A 15,194-nucleotide genomic window follows, 5' to 3' on the forward strand; every position below is an offset into this window, starting at 1 on the left:
GCTAGGCTTACAATGGCCCACTGTGGCAGATAGCCTGGTACTTATCTATGAACATATGCCTAAAAGAGGTATTGCGTGAAATGCCTTGGCCAGGTCAAGCTTTGCAGAATGAATTACTTGGACCCTGTCCACTGCTTTGCTGACCTTCTCAAAGAACTCCATCAGGTTGAGTAGGCATGACCTGTGGGTGATTCCATCTGATATACACGTCCTCATTCTCTATAATGCTTTGTGGCACATATTTTCAACACTTCTCAGCTACTTCTATATTATAGTCTTTTCACAATCCCAATGCAACAGTCTTGTCACATTATTGTACATTTCCACCCCCCCCCACAAAGGTAACCACCATGAAAAACTTTTCCAAAGCTAACTTTGGGATCCTAAAAACAGAGGTGGCTAACTTCACAGCACCCATGCAAATGGAGAATAGTTGCATGACTGCCGAATCATACACCAATGCACTGTACAAACATGTACACAAATGCATGGATCTTGCCATACCCAATAGAACCAAGAAGCTCTCCTCCAAAAATAAAAAGCCAATCTGGTGGTCCCCTGCCATAAACAAACTCTACAACAGAAGGAGGAAACTAATGTGGAATAAGGTGAAGTCCCAAGACTGGAAAAACTCCCTTATCAGCCTCAACAAAAAGTTGAGATCCCTCATCAAATTCTCTAAAGCTAGCTATGAAAACAGAATTTCAGCAGATAGTAAAGACAACCACAAGGCCTTCTCTAGTTATGTAAATAATATCCATGGCAATACCCAGATTTGCTCTGAGCTACTGCACAATGGTACCTCCTATACCGAGCCAACAGATATTGCCAATATACTGGCCAACAGATTCAGTGCCAACGTTACCCCTCTGTTCCCTCCCAAAGGACCTATCACATTAACATTAGATTGCCAGACACCCAGCATTACTGCTGCATAGGTTAAAACAGCACTGTCCAAGGCCAAGGATACAGCTTCTATGGGACTTGTCAATATCCCTGGCTGTGTTCTCTATAAACTGCAGAGTGAACTGGCACCTCGCGTGTATGCCCTGTTCAATCACAGCCTCATCTCAGGCTTTGTCCCTACTGAATGGCGCACTGCTACAGTCATCCCTCTCCACAAAGGATGAGTGACTACAGACCCTGGGAACCATCACCCCATTAGCCTAACAAGTCTGATATGCAAAGCTATAGAATGCATCATCATGGACCTAATAAACAAGGATATAGGGAATCTCCAAACTCTGGATCCCACACAGTTTGGTTTTGTGAAGGGTAGATATTGCCTGCTTAACTTGGTCGACTTCTTTGAATCAGTCACCAGAGCTGTGGATGAAGGCAAGGTGGTTCACACAGCCTACCTTGATCTGGCCAAGACCTTTGATACCATTCTCCACTCAGAAATCAGAAAAACACAGTAAGCTAGGCATCAACCCCTATATCACTAGCTGGGTTGCAAACTGCCTCACAGATAGAACTCACAGTGTGAAATTAGCTGACTCCAAGTCAGACCGCCAACCAGTCATGAGTGGAGTCCCACAAGGTTCAGTCCTGGGTCCGCTCCTGTTTGCTATATACTTCTCTGACGTCCAGGCCAACATGAAGGGACTCTGGCTGACAAAGTTCACAGATGACTGCAAGTTGGGAGCTATTATTAACTCCCCAAGAGATGTTAACATCCTACAGAAAAGCCTCACTGAGACCAATGACTGGTGTCAGAAGCATGGCCTTAAGCTCAATGCCAAAAAATGTGTCGCCATCCCCTTTGGGAAAAACCCAGCTTCCATGAATTACCACATCGATGGTAGTCCACTGAACACAAAAGGTGTTTTAAGAGATCTGGGAACACGAGTTGACAGCAACCTCTCTTTCAACCACCACATTGCCACAGTGGTCAGAAAGTCCTTCTCATTACTAAGGGTTTGGCATCCAGGAAGAAAGAGGTCATTGTCTCCTTCTACTCTTCCCTCATTAGGCCAGTCATCGAGTACAATGCCCCATTTGGCATGTATCTCGCTAAACACCTGCAACAACTGAAGAGGCCACAAAAGTACCTCACAAAGAGGATTCTAGACCTTAAACACTTGTCCTATATGGACAGACTCATAAAACTCCAACTATTCTCTGTCTCATATCGCCTGCTTAGAGGCAATCTCTGCTTGACTTACAAAGCTATGTCTGATCCAGCTCTGTTAGAAATGCTGCATCTAAGGAAATCCCAATCCCTCCACACCACATGCTTCAGAGACTTCAACTTCATTACCACAATTAACAGAACGTGCTGGAGGGACAGGTTCATAACCCAGAGACTGCGCATGATATGGAATAGACTTCCCATACATGTCAAAAAGAGCACCTCATTGGCCCTCTTCAAGAGAAATCTTGATGAGTGGATAGGAAATAGAAAATTCACCCCGGGGATCACTCCAGTGGCTCTACTTGACAGAGGCACTGGGAACTAAGGTTGGGTGGCATGATGCCAGGGTAATCCTATGGGCTAGGCATGTAAAGGTTTCAGGGCCATTAGCCTAGTACACACCTATGAACCTATGAGCATTTCAATATACAGACCTTCTGCCATCACAGTGTCACGCCATTCAACAACATGTGCAACTGTTTTCAGTGCTGTTTTACAGAATCTGCATTTGTCTGTTTCTCTCATATGTTCAATAGACTTTGTAAACTACTATGCACATAGTTCAGTATGCTGGGATGCTGTTATTAGCCTTTCATTTTTTCGTTTCAGTTCATCTCTTGGTAACCATTCCCGCATGAATTCTTGGTCACCATTAGGTTGTTCCAAGAGATCTTTATACTTGTCATTGTATTTATGGATTTCCAGTTTTCTTTCCTTGCCATTCACTCCTTTTGTTTATATTCTTACTTTTGCTTTTTGGCACATTCAGGTGCTGTCTGATTTATGTCTACTTCTGGTTTGATTTCCATTTCTGATTTACACCAAAGTGCTTCAGCTAAACTAAGCAAGCATGTCATCTTAGTCTTCTTTTCCTTATGTTTTAAAGCTTTCACTGTATTTGGATCTCATGAGATCCATTGGATCTTGTGAGATCAGCAGCTGTAAATCCAGCCTTATGACTGCAGGTCTATACATGTAATCAGTTCTGAGGAGGCCCAAACTTCCTGCAGAATGAGAAATATATAATCTTGGTATACACTGTTTTTGTATATCATTTGATAAGCATAAAGCATTGTTTTTGTTTTCCTGTCTAACTAATCCAATACTTTTTGGCGCCAGTCAGTTACCACAAAACTGTAAATTAGAACAGGAAGAGCAAATTGATTTATAGCCTGGACCTTAGTAATAGATGTCAAGGCAGTTTTCAATATCGGTTTGAGTCTTTTGAAGCATTCTTTATTGAGTTTTATTCTCATCTGTTCATGTTTTATTGTTGATCCTCTATCTAGTCGCAAATATTTATACACTCCTCCTGCTCAGGTTCCTTTGTATCACGTTCCTGTCCCAAACTGATATTTTCTTGGTGCTGCAGCTCTCCTGCTTTAAGTGTTGGGTTTGTATACTTATTACCAAATGCTATTCTTATATCATCAGGGAAAGGTTTCATTTTATTTATTTATTTATTTATTTATCATTTGTTGACCGGGAAAGTCCAACTACGTTCCACAGAGCCTGTTTTCAGCGGAGGCCCGGGGAGAAATGCTCCAGATGCATGTCTTTGGAATGTGGGAGGAAACCGGAGTACCCGGTGGAAACCCACGCGAACACAGAGAGAACATGCAAACTCCACACAGAAGGCACCCCAGCCGAGAATCGAATCGGAGAACCTCTTGCTGTGAGGCAACAACGTTAACCGCTGCACCACTGTGCCGCCCAATCATCATCATCATTTGAAGTTGTGCTTTCAATTCCTTATCTGATGAACTATACAGTTTTAAGTCATCCACAAAAAGTGGATGAGATGTCTTTAAACAAGGTTGTTTTCTGGGAGTCAAATTGTAACCATTGCCTAATCTGCTAAGTAAACAGCTTAATGGGTTAAGGAGAAGACAATACAGCAGCAGTGACAGAGAATAATCTAACAATATCTCCTTTGAATTTTTATCCCTGGGATAATAATTTGTCCTCTTTCATGGCTTAGCTGCAAAGTCGTTTGTCACTGTTTCATGGTCACTATAATGTAAATGACCAATGGATGATGTACCTTGCACATCTATAAACACTCCTTTCTCATTGAATGTGGGATGCTGCCAGATGCTTTTTTGTAATCTGTCCATGCCATACTTAGATTCTTCCCCTTTTTACAATTGTCTATTATGACTTTATTTAGCAACTAAAGGACCTTTTTTCCATATTACTTTCTTTTGCTACCCTTTTGTTCTATTGCCATGATTGATTTATTTTCTTAATGATTATAAACCCTGTCTGCATCAGTTCCAGTATACGGCTTGTATTGTGTTTTAAGGCACGTTATTGGTTGATAACAGGCATACTATTTTTCCTGTTGTTAACCAGGTTTGTCTCCATTCGAGATGCACATATAAGTAATTCTTACTTAAAGCTCAGCCTTTGGCTTTGTGTAAAGCTGTTAATACCTTTATCCAGAAATTAGGTACTGTATCTGGATGTGGGGTTTTCCAGGTAGGAGCTTTTCTTAATTTTATCTCAATTTATCTGACTGTTATTTCAGTCTATCTCATATCCTCTACAGTAAAGCTCCTTAGTAATTCTTTTAATTTTTCTATCCATTCAGCATCTTTTTTATGTTCAACTGGGTTTTCATAAATATTATTTCCAAAATGTGCCTATTTCTTCTTTTTTGGTGGTGGTGGTGGTGGTGTTTCTCTTTCTGTTCCTTTGCTTCACAATTCTATATAAAATCTTTTTGGGTCATAATGAATTGCTTATTTATTTTTTATTTAACATTTGTTTACCAGGAAAGTCTGACTTGGAATGAATCCAATTTTCATTGGAGGCCCAGGGAAAAGTGCTCCAAACACATTTCTTTCTAATGTGGGAGGAAACCAGAGTACCAGGAAAAAACCCACACCAACACATGGAGGACATACAGACTCCGCACAGAATGCACATTAGCTGAGAATTGAACCAGAGACCCTCTTGCTGTGAGGTGACAATGCTACCGTTGCACCACTGTGCTGTCCAGGTATTTTGCCCTTTCCTTTATATTTTTCAGCATACTCTCTAAGTTTTTTCTAGCTGTGCAGATATTTAATGATAGTTGATTATTGCCAATAGTATATGATAAATCTTGGCCTGTTTTGATACTGTGAATTGCTTTTACCACGTCTATCTTTCTAAGTATTTTTGATTATCTGTTCCCTTTTCTATGCTATTGTAACAGTGATACATCTTGTCTTAATTGCTTTATGGCTCTCTCTGTCCACTGCTTCCATGGTGGCATTTTTCCTTTGTTGTTCTACATTTTTGTGATAGCATTTTATCCATTAGTCCTGATTACTGTAGTTATCTGAATAACCAATCTTCTCACATTCTGGGTCTTATTTACTTTCTGTAATCTACCTCATCTTCTATCTGAGTATGTCTATCCACCTCAAGTAAATCAAGCAGGTGTTCCTTTAAAACATTTTCTTCTGGACTGAGAGTGTCTTCGTTGCTGTCTGTTTGATGTAGTCTACATATCTTCCTGTGACATATCCTCGTCAGATGCACCCTGCTTCACCTGCTGCTCCTTCATATGGGAACCCTTTGATTCATCGCTCTGCACCATTACCCACGTAGTCACTCTTTCCTGCTCCTTCCCTTCCTATGCAACTTCAGCTGGACTTTCTTTCCAGTCTCTAAAAGAAGGGTCCGGAGCATCATCGTGTTGCAAATCTTCTTTGGGTCTATATTATATAGTCGAAGCTTTAAAATTTTGAACCTCATATGTTCGACAACATATGAACAAAACCTGAAACCTCAAATATATAATAAAAAAGTAAAAAAAAAAAAAACTTACCTTAACGCTCTGAGCAGGGGTCAATCCCCCCTGCACCCCTTACTTAAATATACCAACTCTGAGACCACATATTTCAGTGCAGAAAAGGGAAATGTTCACATTCTGCACATATGGTGCTACTGCCTTTCACCTTCAAGCTTTTCAAAGTTCTATCATATGGTGTCGACCATATGACATTTGAACTTTGAAATGTTTGGCAATTTAATAGGGACTCATCTTCTTCAGATGCTTCCTGCTTTACCTGTTCCCCTTAATCTATAGAGCTGTAATTCATGCTGTGACACTGCCTATGTTGGTTTCTCCAAACTAACTCCTTCACTTTGCAGATAATGTAACTAGTTTAGACTAGATACAGATTCTTAGTTTTAGCACTTGAATTTGCTTATTTGTGATCAGCACTTGTTCAGAACTTGTAAGCACTAAATAACCTACTAATTACTACAGCACTCAACCTTTCTCATTACCTAGAGGAAAACAGTTTTGGTACTTACTTTCCTCACTTGCTTAGAGAAAAACAGCTCTTGTACTCACTTCCCTCACTTATCTAGAGGAAGATAGTTTTTTATTCAGGCATGTCCAAGGGTCAGCTCCCAGTGTTCTCTCCTGTCTATCTGATGAATCTGGGCATCTTGGGGCAATGTAGAAATTGGCTCATGTACACAGACAACCCTGTCCTCCTACCACCCAACACTACAACCTGTGAGAGATGCACTTATCTAGCCAAACTGGAGGTAAAGCTCTCTCCAATCAACACTGTACTTGACAGTCAAGAGGAGAAGGTAAACACTTGCACCACACCACACTCATCACATAGTCTCACTAAATCTACACCACCAAAATCCACACAAAACCCCTGGGGTTCCGGATACTGGCTAAGGTTCTTGCCACCACTATAGTGCCTTTTTATAGGCAAGGTTCAAATGACAAATTCACCACACAAACACAAAAACATTCACGGAAGCTCTCAGTAATAATCTGCTCAAGCAACAGAGACCTCCAAAGCAGACATGCAAGCAACCTCCACCCACCAACACAACCCGAATGACACATAGCCTGCAGACTCAGTGTGCCACTCAACCACAGCCAATAAGGCAAAACAACATACCCAACAAACTAGTCACAGGTGACTCTTTAGTCAGACACACTGATGTCCCAATCACCAGGCTAAACAAGGAGAAGGTTACTGTCAGCTGCCTGTCAGGTGCCAGGATCCACCACATAACCCATGCACTCAGGTCACTCCACAACTACAAATATGACTCTGTCATTGTCCATGTTGGTGTTAATGACCTGAGACATACCTCCCTGGACAACATGAAAAGAGACATGTAAGAGCTGTCCGATCTTGTAGTCCAGGCAGGTATGACCCTAGCCCTGAGTAGCATTCTGCCATCACCCAGAATTATGCCGCAGTACAAGGACAAAATGATTGACTTCAACAATTGGCTAAGCTTCTGGTGCCATACTAAAGGGATCCAGTATCTGTCTGCCTGGGATGACATGGTCGACAGACCACAATGTTTTGCCAGAGATGGCCTGCACCTGTCACCCCTGGGGTTCCGGATACTGGCTAAGGTTCTTGCCACCACTATAGTGCCTTTTTATAGGCAAGGTTCAAATGACAAATTCACCATCGTAACAGGAACAGGCAAGCAAAAACTGAGGGTGATGCTACTCAATGCTAGAAGTCTAAATGTCGAAATGCACTCACTCAAGGCACTCCTTAAAATGGAGAACATCGATATCTGTGCAGTGACTGAGAGCTGGTTTAAGGCTCCAGAGAGCACCAATGCACTACCAGGCTATCACTCATACCACACTTTTCAGCTAAGTAACCTGGACCGGAACACCAAAAGCGGAGGTATGTCCATATTCATTAAGGATATCCACACCTCCAGGCTAGTTGGTCAGCATAATGCAGCCAAGGCTATCCAAGTGCAACTAACTCTGGGCAAAACTGCAATTCAAATTGTAGCTTGCTACAGATCCCCCACTATGCCCCAGGATTCCCACTCCTCTTTTCTTGATGTACTGGAAAATATTAGGGTTCAACCAAACACCCTAATAATGGGTGATTTCAACTACCCCACCATTAACTGGGAAAACTACTCATGTACCAACTCCTTCACTCAACGTTTTCTGGAATTCATAAACTCCAGTGCCCTGGATTAACTTACCCACACCACCACCAGGGGCAACAATATCCTAGATCTAGTCATTGCCAACATGAGTGACCGGTGTTCCACACCTGAAGTCAACGTCTCATTGGTCCGATCCGACCATAAGCTAATTACCCTAGATATCCATATCCTGCCCCCACCCCCCGTTAAGGAAACCATGGTAAAAAATTTCTCCAAAGCCAACTTCATGCTTCTTAAGACAGAAGTGGTGAACTTCACTACACCCATGCAGATGGACAATATAGTTACGATTACTGAATCCTATACAATTGCACTTTATAAGCACTTACATGAGTGCATGGATTGTGCTATCCCAAACAGAACCAAGATGCTATCCTCCAAAAAAGGAAGCCAATTTGGTGGTTCCCTGCCATAAACAAACTGTACAACAGAAGGAAGAAATTGTTGCAAAAGAGAGTAAAATCCTATGCGTGGAGGAGCTCCCTGGTCAGCCTCAGTAAGAAGCTGTGATCCCTGATAAAATCCTCCAAAGCTAGTTACAAAAACAAAATCGCCACTGATTCTAAAGACAACCACAAAGCATTCTATAGCTATGTCAAGAATCTCAATGGCAACATTCAGATCTGCTCTGAGTTACAGCACAATGGCACTAAATATACAGACCCAATTGATATCACCAACATCCTGGCAGATAGGTTCAGTGCTAACTTTACCCCCCTCTCACCCCCTAAAGAGCCCATCTCTATACCAGAAGAATGCAAAGTTCCTGTAATCATGGCTGCACAGGTAAAAACCACACTCTCCAAAACCAAGAACACAGCATCCATGGGACCAGACAACATCCCAGGCTGCGTTCTACATGAACTACAGAACGAACTGGCACCCCACCTAAGTACCATGTTCAATCATAGCCTCATCTCAGGCTTTGTGCCTGCTGAATGGTGCACAGCGACAGTTATCCCACTGCACAAGGGGGGAGCCATCATGGACCCCGGAACTACCGCCCCATTAGCCTGATGAGCCTGGTCTGCAAGGCCATGGAACTTATCATTATGGAACTTATAAACAAAGACATTGGTAATCTCCAAACTCTGGACCCCACTCAGTTCGGGCTTTTAAAAGGCAGACCATGTCTCCTAAAACTGATAGACTTCTTTGAAGCAGTCACCAAAGCTGTAGACAAGGGTAAGGTGGTTCACACAGCCTATCTAGATCTTGCTAAGGCTTTTAACACCATCCCCCACTCTGGAATTATAGATAAACTCACTAAACTAGGTATAAATCCCTATGTCACAAGATGGGTTGCCAACTGGCTCACTGACAGAGCCCACACTGTGAAAGTAGCAGACTCCAAATTCAACTTCAGACCAGTGACAAGTGGAGTACCACAGGGGTCAGTCCTGGGTCCTCTCCTGTTTGGTATATACTTCTCTGAAGTACAGGCTAACACAGAAGTTCTTTGGCTAATGAAGTTCGCAGATGACTGCAAACTAGGAGCCATAATCAAAACCCCTAACAATGTGGACATCCTACAAAAGGGTCTCACTGAGACAGATGCTTGGTGTCAAAGCCATGGCCTCAAGTTTAATGCCAAAAAGTGCATTGTCATCTCCTTTGGTAAAAACTATGTACCCATGAACTACCACATAGACAGTAGTCTACTTAACACCGAAAGTGTGATAAGAGACCTTGGGACACAGGTGGACAGTAGTCTCTCCTTTGATAATCACATCACCACAGTAGTCAGGAAATCCTTCTACGTGGCACACCTTATCGCAAAAGGTTTCTCATCCAGAAAAAAAGAGGTCATTGTTCTCCTCTACTCATCACTCATTCGACCCATTATAGAGTACAATGCTCCTTTTGGTATGTACCTCACAAGACATCTACAACAACTGGAAAGGCCGCAGAAATACCTCACAAAGAGGAGTACCGACCTCAAACAGATGCCCTACGCAGACCGTCTCAAAAAACTCCAGCTTTACTCTGTCGCATATCGCCTACTCAGAGGTGATCTCTGCCTAACATACAAAGCTATGTCAAACCCAGAGCTGTTGGACATGCTCCACTTAAAGAAATCCCAATCCTTCCGAGCTACACACTCTAGGGACCTAAACCTTGTCAACATAATAAACAGAACATGCCGGAGGGAAAGATTCCTGTCCCAGAGACTTCCCATACTCTGGAATAAACTACCTATCTATATCAAACAAGGCTCCTCATTAGCACTCTTCAAGAAAAATCTTGATGATTGGATGGAAATAGGAAATTCACCCCAGGGATCACCTCTGTGGCTCTGCTCGACAGTAGCACAGGAAAATAATTTTCTTGGGTGACAAAAGCCAGGGTAGCTTTTTGGCTGGGATTGTATAGGCCCCAGGGTCCATAGCCTAGTACCTACCTATGAACCTATGAATCCATAACTTCAATTTCTGTTTGTTTAACTTCTACCTTACTTACCCTCTTCTCTACATTCCCCCTTTGTTTTCTTATTTTTTTGTATTGTAAAATATTCCATCTCCATATGCCTTTGCCTGTATTTCTCTTCATATATATTTGGAGTTGCTTTTTTGTATTGATTAGCTTTGTTTTCTCCCTTGCATAAATATTACACCATACCAGATGTCTTTTTCTTTCCCATGCCTGTGTTTTTTATATCTTTCAAAAATCTTGGGACTTTGTTCTTTATATTTTTGCACTTATTCTGCCGCTTCTTTTTCCAGGCGGCCTACAGTTTCCTCATCTAAGTAATATTTTTTTATAAATATGTTGAACTAATTAATTCATTTTTTTTCAAAACATTTAATAGTTTTGCTTGAGCAAGTATTTTTCTTTCCTTTAGTTTATCTTTTAATCTTTCTGCATATCCTTTTTCCTGGAAATTCTGGACTTCTTGTGTAATAGTAAAGTTACATCATTTCTTCCTTCTGTTCAACCATCCAGTTTGTCATCTTTATGGATCATCTTTTTCTTGACACTTTTTGTGGGTTTTGTGGCTCAGTGCAGATGGCTGCACTAACAATAAACTCTGCACAAAGCTGTGTATTGCCTTTGAGATTGCGGACATAGCTAAAGATTGCCTTGTGATTGTCCTTGGCGTGGCAGGCCAGATTTACCTCAAATATGGCTTTCGTAGACCTTATTTGTCCTCTGAATTGTGTGTTTCATTTTATCAGAGCACTTTTACCCTGCTGAGCACTATGCCTACTTATTTTTGCCATGACTGTTTTCCTTCTGTTATACAGCCTGTTGCTGTGATTCCAGCAGGCTGCCTTGTTTTTGAGTTAGTTCTGCATTTATTCCTGGTCGGTACAGCTGCCTGTATGCATCTGTTAACATGCTTGCATATAGTTTCTGTGAGCAGTTCTGCATATGCAGCAGTGTTGCCAGGGTTTAGGGGATTGGAATTTTGCCAGGTTATTATTTAATAGTAGGAAGATGTTCTTCGTGTTTCACTGTTGCAGTCATAACTGTAGGGTGATCCTGCCGGCAGGCAGCCCGAGGTCGGCCAGAATCCCAAAGTCTGGGTCCGGCGTCGGCTGCTCGAGCAAGTACCCTGACGTCAGAGCGCAGAGGTATAAAGCTGGCAGCCGACGCCATCTTCCCAGTTTTTCTTGCCGTGCGGTGGAAAGCAGCTCGCAAGTTGTTGGTTGGCGGATTCCTGGACAACGTGCTTTGCTTGTCGTCGGTCCGAAGTCTTCTTCTTCTCTTCTCAAGCTAAGTACCCCGTTGGGGAAACTTTTTTCTTGCTCCTCCGATGTCAGAAAAAGTTAATAATTGTATATCGTGTGGAAAACAAATACCTCATAAAGATTTCCACTCTTACTGTCTTCCTTGCTTAGGCCCTGACCACGACGTTTCTTGCTGTCGGTTTTGTGCCAGGTTTAATTCTCGTACTATTAAGCGTAGGTACAATTGGGCCTTGAATTATTTCGGTAGACGGTTCAATTATAGGATGTCGTCGGATACTTTACCGACAACCGGAATTCACAAAAAAACACAAGGACAAGGATAGGCCTCCGAGGTCCAAACAGGATACGGTGCAGCCGGAGCCAGCTTCGGGTTCGGCAGTCGTCAGTGAGGTGCTTTTGCAGCCCCTGTCGTCAGCCACTTCGGAACCGATGGCTGACATGGACTCCCATGGGGAGCCAACTAGGCCCAGTATTTTATCTGCTGCAGGACCTTCGGACATCGCTCCTTCAGATGGGTCCGGAACCGCTGTGCAGGTACCGGCTTCTGAAGGGGTTTTCAGGCCTTCTCATATCACTATTACTACAAAGACAAAGGCAAAGTCAAAGACTCCTGTTAAGCCAAGGATTTCTTCTCAAGCTTCTTCGGATTCAGCTCCCAAGACCCAGAAGCAATTATTAAGGATGGCTGAGGATTTGCTTACTATGATTAGGGGTTCTCACCCTCCTCCTGAAAAAAGGCCTAGACAGGATATTCCTTATGATTCCTCTGATCAGGCTTCTGTGTCTTCAGTCTCTTCATCTGACCAGGATTACTCTTTTCCTCCTTATGAGGATTCTGATGCAGAGGACTCTATTCCTTCTGCTTCTCCCCCTGAAGATTTTTCTTTTGGGGAAACCTTGCATGAGATGAGAGAACATTTTCATTGGGAAGGTCAGGATTACTCTGCTTCCAAGAAGAGACTTAGGGAATTTCTCCTTCTCCCACAACACAGGCCTTTGGCTATTCCTCCTGTTCTTGATATTGTGGATGATGCTTTCTCTGAAGCTAGCCTGACTCCTGATTCTTTCCCTCCTGCTCCTTCTAAGCCGGATAGATTTTACAGAGTCCCTGATTCCCATCAATTTTTGTTCAAGAACCCTTCTGCAGATCCTGAAACTATTTCTCAGGGTTCCAAGGCTGCTAAGGCCGCTTCAGCTAAAAATCCTATTCCCTCTGAAAAGGATTCTCGTGCCTTGGACAGGTGGGGCAAAAAGGTTTATACTTCTGCTACTCTTTCTATTAGAGCTTTAAATTGCCAGTTTCATATGTTCAAGTATCAGCAATTTCTTTTGTCTGTTTTAAAACAAAAACTTTCTACCTTTCCTGCATGTGCAGAGGACAAGGAATTACAGGATGTATTGCATGCGACTGAACAAGTTAGCAAACATAGTTTACATTGTGGTTTTGATGCCTTGGAGGCTTCTTGTAGGGCCGCAGCCTCTGGTACTGTTATCAGGAGACATGCTTGGCTTCGAGAGCAGAATTTACCTGAGCAAGTTAAGGCTAAATTGTTAGATGCCCCTGTTCAGCATGATGTTTTGTTTGGATATAAAGCTGAGGAGGTTATTAAAAAGATGGAGGATAAAGCGAAATCTATGCAGACTGTTAAAGATTTCTTACAAGTTCAGCCTCCTAGATTTACTAGAAATTGGCCCTCTAAAAATTGGTCCTTTCCCACGTCTGACAGGCCTCAAAGGGGAAGATATAGACGCTCCAGAGGTCGGGCTCAGGCTCAGGCCTCTTACAGGTCCAGACAATGGACTGCTTCATCACCTAGAAGGGGAGAAGACAGATCTCAATCACAAAGGAAGCAGACCCAATGACTCTCTCTGTTGGGCTACAGGTCCTCCTTGCCTGGAAGCCCCTCTCGGAGGAAAACTTTCTCTTTTCTACCAAAATTGGACTCATATTACCCAAGACAAATGGGTTTTAGACGTGATTTTAAGAGGCTACAAATTCCACTTTCATACTCTGCCAAGGTCTATCGGTTGGCCAGATCTGCCAAAACATCAATGGTCAGAAGCCTTAAATCAAGTGGGCTCTCTATTGGCCATGAGAGCCATAGAACCTGTTCCACTTTCAGAGATGGGAAAAGGTTTTTACTCAAGACTATTTCTGGTCCCAAGAAAACAAAGCTCATGGAGACCTATTCTGGACCTTTCAGTATTAAACACCTTTCTGGAAATTCCAAAATTCAAGATGCTTACTCTACAACAACTTCTTCCAATGCTCTCCCAGGATGCTTGGATGGTGACACTGGACTTAAAGGAAGCCTACTTACACATTCCCATCAGGCAGGAACGCAGGAAATACCTCAGATTCAAGGCAGGTTCGAGGCACTTTCAATTCTCTGTACTGCCCTTTGGTTTATCTACTGCACTCAGAGTCTTTACCAAGTGTCTGGCTCCAGTAGTAGCTTACTGCAGACTCCAGGGGATTCAAATTTACCCCTATCTGGATGATTGCCTTATTCAGGCGGACAGCAAAGACCTTTTACTTCAACATCTGCATTTTGCTCAACGTCTTCTCCTACTACTGGGATTTTCAGTGAACACAAAAAAGTCACATTTGATCCCTTCTCAGCAAATGATCTTTTTGGGAGCTCTTCTAAACACAAGCTTGCAAAGGGCCTTCCTCACTTCAGAAAAACAATTAAAGCTGGCTTCAATTTTCAAAACCTTGGCTACTTTAACTCAGCTCACTGCAAGGAAATTCCTGCAGGCATTGGGCTACATGGCTTCTTGCATCCTGTTGATTCCAAATGCAAGGCTTCATATGAGAAAACTTCAATGGTACCTAAAGAGTGTATGGTCACAGCATTACCACAGTCTGGACACAATGATCCCACTGATTCCCTGCCTCCAAAAGGAGTTCCTTTGGTGGTCCAGGGCTTGTGCTTTAAACGAAGGGAATCCCTTTCGTCTGCCTCAACCTTCTCAGATCATAACCATGGACACTTCGGATTATGCTTGGGGAGCTCATTTTCTAGACATTTGCCAGCAGGGCTCTTGGACAAAGAAGCATCTTCTCTGGCACATCAACTTGAAGGAAATGTTGGCAGTCCAAAATGCTCTTCTAGCCTTCCAGAATCTTTTGAAACCGAGGCCTCTTCTCATTCGTACAGACAATACCACAGTCATGTGGTACATAAACAAACAAGGGGGCTCTCACTCTTACCCCCTTTGCAGACTAGCCATGAATTTATGGGACACAGCTCTAAATCTGAATCTGCATCTTCAAGCTCAATTCATTCCAGGAAAACAGAACCTCTTAGCAGACAGCCTAAGCAGAAACCTTTCGGATCCTCATGAATGGATGCTAGACCCCAACTTATTCAGCAAGATTTCTGCAGTTTGGGATTGTC

The sequence above is a fragment of the Protopterus annectens genome, chromosome 1.part1 (genome assembly GCF_019279795.1).
Source record: "Protopterus annectens isolate FY-2018-M chromosome 1.part1, PAN1.0, whole genome shotgun sequence".
NCBI classification, from domain to species: Eukaryota; Metazoa; Chordata; order Ceratodontiformes; family Protopteridae; genus Protopterus; species Protopterus annectens.